Here is a 7,703-nt window from a genome sequence, read left to right as displayed (position 1 = left end):
GATCCCCCGACCTCCCCTTGACCCCCGATCACCCCTTTAATCACAACCACCCCTTGATCCCCCGACCTCCCGTTGATCCCCCCAACAACCCCTTGATCCCCCGACCTCCCCATGATCCCCCGTCTTCCCTTTGATCCTCCTAACTACCCTTGAATCCCCGACCACCCTTTGACCCTCTTGATCCCCCGACCTCCCCTGGATCCCCCAACCTCCCCTAGAACCCCCGACCACCCCTGGATCCCCCGACCACCCCTGGATCCCGCGACCACCCCTGGATCCCCCGACCACCCCTGGATCCCCCGACCTCCCCTGTATCCCCCGACCTCCCCTGTATCCCCGACCTCCCCTGTATCCCCCGACCTCCCCTTGATCCCCCGACCTCCCCTTGATCCCCCGACCTCCCCTTGATCCCCCGACCTCCCCTGTATCCCCCGACCTCCCCTCGATCCCCCGACCTCCCCTCCATCCCCCGACCTCCCCTCCATCCCCCGACCACCACTCGATCCCCCGACCACCCCTCGATCCCCCGACCACCCCTTTATCCCCCGACCTCCTCTCGATCCACCGACCACCCCTCGATCCACCGACCTCCCGACCTGCCCTCCATACCCCGAACTGCCCTCCATCCCCCGACCTGCACTCCATCCCTAGACCTGCCCTCCATCCCCCGACCTGCCCGGAATCCCCGGACCTGCCCTCGAACCCCTGATCTGCCCTCCTACCCCCGCACTGCCCTTGACCCGCCATCTGCCCTTGCTCCGCGAGACATCCATTTTACTTCAACTTGACCACCCTGATCTCATATTGACCCTCCCACCTCCAAATGAACCCCGACCTCACGTAGACCACGCGACCTCGCCTTCACACCCGACCTTCCATTTACTCGCGACTTCCCCTTCACCCGCGACCTCCACTTGACCAGCGACCTCCCCTTGATCCCCCGACCTCCCCTTGATCCCCCAATCACCCCTTGAAAGCCCCGACCTCCCCTTGAAAGCTCCGACATCCCCTTGACAGCCCCGACCTCCCCTTAAAAGCCCCGACCTCCCCTTGATAGCCCCGACCTCCCCATTATCCCTCCTACACCCCTTGAAATTCCTATCTCCCTTAGACCTATCCTTGATCACCGACCGGACCTTGATCCCCCGACCGGACCTTGATCCCCCGACCGGACCTTGATCCCCGGACCGGACCTTGATCCCCTGACCGGAACTTGATCCCCGGACTGGACCTTGATCCCCCGACCGGACCTTGATCCCCCGACCGGACCCTGATCCCCCGACCGGACCCTGATCCCCCGACCGGACCTTGATCACCCGACCGGACCTTGATTCCCCGACCGGACCTTGTTCCCCCGACCGGACCTTGATCACCCTTCCGGACCTTGATCACCCGACAACCCCTTGATCCCACCACCTCCCCTTTGATCCCCCGACCTGCCCTTGACCCCCGAACTCCCCTTGACCCCCCGACCACCCCTTGACCCCTCGACCTCCCCTTGACCCCTCGACCTCCCCTTGACCCCTCGACCTCCCCTTGACCGCCCGACCACCCCTTGACCCCCCGACCACCCCTTGACCCCCCGACCACCCCTTGACCCCCCGACATCGCCTTGACCCCCCGACCTCGCCTTGACCCCCCGTCCTTCCCTTGACACCCCGACCTCCCCTTGACCCCCCAACCTCACCTTGACCCCCGACGTCCCCTTGACCCCCGACCTCCACTTGTCTCCGGACCTCCCCTTGACCGCAGACATCCACTAGAACCACAACCACCCCTTGAAACCCCCGACCTCAACCTTGAAACCTCCAATCTCCCCTTGAACCCCCAAAATCCCCTGGATCCTCCGACATCCGCTGCATCCTCTGACATCGCCTTAGTCCCCCGACCACCCCTTGACTCCTCGACCTCCCATTCACACCCCCGGCCTCCCCTTGACAGCCCCGACCTCCCCTTGCTAGAACCGACCTCCACTTGACACCCCCGACATAACCTTGACACCCCCCGACCTCCCCTTGACACCCCCGACCTCCCCTTGACACCCCCGACCTCCCCTTGACACCCCTGACCTCCCATTGACAGCCCTGAACTCCCCTTGACAGCCCCGACCTCCCCTTGACAGCCCCGACCTCCCCTTGACAGCCCCGACCTCCCCTTGGCAGCCCCGACCTCCCCTTGACAGACCCAACCTCCCTTTGATAACCCTGCACGCCCCTTGACACCCCTGACCACCCCTTGACACTCCGGACCTCTCCTTGATCCCATCACCTTCCCTTTGACCCCCCGACATCCGGTTGATCCCAGACCTCCCTTTGACCCCCGACCTCCCTTTGAAACCCAACTACCCCTTGAAAGCCCCGACCTCTCCTTGAAACCCCCGACCTCTCCTTGAAACCCCCGACCTCCCCTCGTTCTCCGTCGTCCCCTTGATCCCCGATTTCCCCTTGAACCCCGACCTCCCCTTGAACCCCGACCTCCCCTTGAACCCCGACCTCCCCTTGATCCCTCACCTCCCCTTGATCCCTCACCTCCCCTTGATCCCCGGACCTCCCCTTTATCCCCCGACCTCCTCTTGATCCCCCGACCACACCTTGATCCCCCGACCTCCCCTTGATGCCCCTTGACCCCCCGACCTCCCCTTGCCCCCCGACCTCCCCTTGCCCCCCGACCTCCCCTTGCCCCCCGACCTCCCCTTGACCCCCTCGACCTCACCTTGATCCCACCACCTCCCATATGACACCCCGACATCGCGTTGATCCCCCGACCTCCTCTTGACCACCGACCTCCCCTAGAACCCCAACCACCCCTTGATCCCCCGACCTCCCGTTGATCCCCCAACCTGCCCTTGATCCCCCAACCTCCCCTTGATCCCCCGTCTTCCCTTTGATCCTCCTAACTACCCTTGATTCCCCGACCTCCCTTTAAACCCTCTTGATCCCCCGACCTCCCATGTATCCCCCGACCCCCCTGTATCCCCCGACCTCCCCTGTATACACCGACCTCCCCTGTATCCCCCGACCTCCCCTCGATCCCCTGACTTCCCCTCGATCCCCCGACCACCCCTCGATCCCCCGACCACCCCTCGATCCCCCGACCACCCCTCGATCCCCCGACCACCCCTCGATCCCCCGACCACCCCTCGATCCCCCGACCACCCCTCGATCCCCCGACCACCCCTCGATCCCCCGACCACCCCTCGATCCCCCGACCTCCTCTCGATCCACCGACCTCCCCTCAATCCACTGACCACCCCTCGATCCACCGACCTCCCGACCTGCCTTCCATCCCCCGACCTGCCCTCCATCCCCCGACCTGCCCTCCATCCCCCGACCTGCCCTCCATCCCCCGACCTGCCCTGAATCCCCGGACCTGCCCTCGAAACCCCGATCTGCCCTCGTACCCCCGCACTGCCCTTGACCCGCCATCTGCCCATGCACCGCAAGACCTCCATTTTACTTCAACTTGACCACCCTGATCTCATATTGACCCTCCCACCTCCAAATGAACCCCGACCTCACGTAGACCACGCTACCTCGCCTTCACACCCGACCTCCCATTTACTCACGACTTCCCCTTCACCCGCGACCTCCACTTGACCTGCGACCTCCCCTTGATCCCCGGACCTCCCCTTTATCCCCCGACCTCCGCTTGATCCCCCGACCACACCTTGATCCCCCGACCACACCTTGATGCCCCTTGATCCCCCGACCTCCCCTTGCCCCCCGACCTCCCCTTGAACCCCGATCTCCCCTTGACCCCCGTCCTCTCCTTCATCCCCCGACCTGCCTTGACTCCCGGCCTCCCCTTGACCCCAGAGATCGCCTTGATGCCCTGACCTCCCCTTGTTCCCACGACCTCCCCTTGATCTCCCGATCTCCCCTTGATCCTCCAACCTCCCCTTCAACCCCGTTGATCCCCCAACCTTCCCTGGATCCCACGACCACCACTGGATCCCCCGACCTCCCCTGGATCCCCCGACCATCCCTTGAAACACGACCACCACTTGACACCCCCGAACTCCCCTTGACAGCCCCGACCTCCCCATGACAGCCCCGACCTCCCCTTCACAGCCCCGACCTCCCCTTGACAGCCCCGACCTCCCCTTGACAGCCCCAACCTCCCCTTGACAGCCCCGACCTCCCCATGACAGCCTCGATCTCCCCTTCACAGCCCCGACCTCCCCTTGATAGCCCCGAACTCCTCTTGACACCCCCGACATCCCCTTGACACTCTGGACCTCTCCTTGATGCGCACGACCTTCCCTTGACACCCTCGACCTCCCCTTGATCCCACCACCTCCCCTTTGACACCCCGACATCGCGTTGATCCCCCGACCTCCCCTTGACCCCCGATCTCCCCTTGAATCACAACCACCCCTTGATCCCCCGACCTCCCGTTGATCCCCCAACCTCCCCTTGATCCCCCGACCTCCCCATGATCCCCCGTCTTCCCTTTGATCCTCCTAACTACCCTTGAATCCCCGACCACCCTTTGACCCTCTTGATCCCCCGACCTCCCCTGGATCCCCCAACCTCCCCTAGAACCCCCGACCACCCCTGGATCCCCCGACCACCCCTGGATCCCGCGACCACCCCTGGATCCCCCGACCACCCCTGGATCCCCCGACCTCCCCTGTATCCCCCGACCTCCCCTGTATCCCCCGACCTCCCCTGTATCCCCCGACCTCCCCTGTATCCCCCGACCTCCCCTGTATCCCCCGACCTCCCCTTGATCCCCCGACCTCCCCTTGATCCCCCGACCTCCCCTGGATCCCCCGACCTCCCCTTGATCCCCCGACCTCCCCTCGATCCCCCGACCTCCCCTCGATCCCCCGACCTCCCCTCGATCCCCCGACCTCCCCTCGATCCCCCGACCTCCCCTCCATCCCCCGACCACCACTCGATCCCCCGACCACCCCTCGATCCCCCGACCACCCCTTTATCCCCCGACCTCCTCTCGATCCACCGACCTCCCCTCGATCCACCGACCACCCCTCGATCCACCGACCTCCCGACCTGCCCTCCATACCCCGACCTGCCCTCCATCCCCCGACCTGCACTCCATCCCTAGACCTGCCCTCCATCCCCCGACCTGCCCGGAATCCCCGGACCTGCCCTCGAACCCCTGATCTGCCCTCCTACCCCCGCACTGCCCTTGACCCGCCATCTGCCCTTGCTCCGCGAGACCTCCATTTTACTTCAACTTGACCACCCTGATCTCATATTGACCCTCCCACCTCCAAATGAACCCCGACCTCACGTAGACCACGCGACCTCGCCTTCACACCCGACCTTCCATTTACTCGCGACTTCCCCTTCACCCGCGACCTCCACTTGACCAGCGACCTCCCCTTGATCCCCCGACCTCCCCTTGATCCCCCAATCACCCCTTGAAAGCCCCGACCTCCCCTTGAAAGCTCCGACATCCCCTTGACAGCCCCGACCTGCCCTTAAAAGCCCCGACCTCCCCTTGATAGCCCCGACCTCCCCATTATCCCTCCTACACCCCTTGAAATTCCTATCTCCCTTAGACCTATCCTTGATCACCGACCGGACCTTGATCCCCCGACCGGACCTTGATCCCCCGACCGGACCTTGATCCCCGGACCGGACCTTGATCCCCCGACCGGAACTTGATCCCCGGACTGGACCTTGATCCCCCGACCGGACCTTGATCCCCCGACCGGACCCTGATCCCCCGACCGGACCTTGATCACCCGACCGGACCTTGTTCCCCCGACCGGACCTTGATCACCCTTCCGGACCTTGATCACCCGACAACCCCTTGATCCCACCACCTCCCCTTTGATCCCCCGACCTGCCCTTGACCCCCGAACTCCCCTTGACCCCCCGACCACCCCTTGACCCCTCGACCTCCCCTTGACCCCTCGACCTCCCCTTGACCCCCCTACCTCCCCTTGACCCCCCGACCACCCCTTGACCCCCCGACCACCCCTTGACCCCCCGACCACCCCTTGACCCCCCGACATCGCCTTGACCCCCCGACCTCGCCTTGACCACCCGTCCTTCCCTTGACACCCCGACCTCCCCTTGACCCCCCAACCTCACCTTGACCCCCGACGTCCCCTTGACCCCCGACCTCCACTTGTCTCCGGACCTCCCCTTGACCGCAGACATCCACTAGAACCACAACCACCCCTTGAAACCCCCGACCTCAACCTTGAAACCTCCGATCTCCCCTTGAACCCCCAAAATCCCCTGGATCCTCCGACATCCGCTGCATCCTCTGACATCCCCTTAGTCCCCCGACCACCCCTTGACTCCTCGACCTCCCATTCACACCCCCGGCCTCCCCTTGACAGCCCCGACCTCCCCTTGCTAGAACCGACCTCCACTTGACACCCCCGACATAACCTTGACACCCCCCGACCTCCCCTTGACACCCCCGTCCTCCCCTTGACACCCCCGACCTCCCCTTGACACCCCCGACCTCCCCTTGACACCCCCGACCTCCCCTTGACACCCCCGACCTCCCCTTGACACCCCCGACCTCCCCTTGACAGCCTGACCTCCCCTTGACAACCTGACCTCCCCTTGACAGCCCCGACCTCCCTTTGATACCCCGACCTCCCCTTGTCAGCCCCGAACTCCCCTTGACAGAAACGACCTCCCCTTGACAGCCCCGACCTCCCCTTGACAGCCCCGAACTCCCCTTGACAGCTCCGACCTCCCCTTGACAGCCCCGACATCCCTTTGATAGACCCGAACTCCCCTTGACACCCCCGACCTCCCCTTGACACTCCAAACCTCTCCTTGATACCCATGATCTCCCCTTGACCCCCCCGACCTCCCCTTGATCCCACCACCTCCCATTTGACACCCCAACATCCCGTTGATCCCCCGACCTCCCCTTGACCCCCGACGTCCCTTTGAACCCCAACCACCCCTTGAAATCCCCGACCTCTCCTTGAAACCCCCGATCACCCCTTGTTCCCCGAAGTCCCCTTGATCCCCGACCTCCCCTTGAACCCCGACCTCCCCTTGAACCCTACCTCCACTTGATCCCCCGACCTCCCCTTGAACCCCTGACATCTGCTTGATCCCTCGATGTCCCCTTGATCCCCCGACGTCCCCTTGATCCCCCGACGTCCCCTTGAACCCCGACGTCCCCTTGATCCCCCGACGACCCTTGATCCCCCGACGTCCGCTTGATCCCCCGACATCCCCTTGAACCCTCGACCTCCCCTTGATCCCCCGACCTACCATTGATCCCCCGATCTCCCCTGAATCCCCCGACCTCCCCTTGATGCCCCGACCTCAACATGATCCCCCGACAACCCCTTTATCCCCCAACTATCCCTTGATCCCCAGACCTCCCCTTGATCCCCCGAACACCCCTTGAGCCACCGACCTCCCCTTGATCCCAATTGACCCCCCGACCTCCCCTTGATCCCCTGACCTCCCCTTGATCCCCCGACCTCCCCTTGATCCCCCGACTTTCCCTTGATCCCGTGACATCCCCTTGATCCCCTGACCTCACCTTGACCCCCCCGACCTCCCCTTGATGCCCCGACCTCCCCTTGATGCCCCGACCTCCCCTTGATGCCCCGACCTAAACATGATCCCCCGACAACCCCTTGATCCCCCGACTTTCCCTTGATCCCGCGACATCCCCTTGATCCCCTGACCTCACCTTGATCCCCCGACCCCGCCTTGATCCCCCTTGATCCCACGACCTCCCCT

Source organism: Cetorhinus maximus, unplaced genomic scaffold, assembly GCF_964194155.1.
Source record: "Cetorhinus maximus unplaced genomic scaffold, sCetMax3.hap1.1 HAP1_SCAFFOLD_1427, whole genome shotgun sequence".
NCBI lineage: Eukaryota > Metazoa > Chordata > Chondrichthyes > Lamniformes > Cetorhinidae > Cetorhinus > Cetorhinus maximus.
This window is presented reverse-complemented; position numbering follows the sequence as displayed.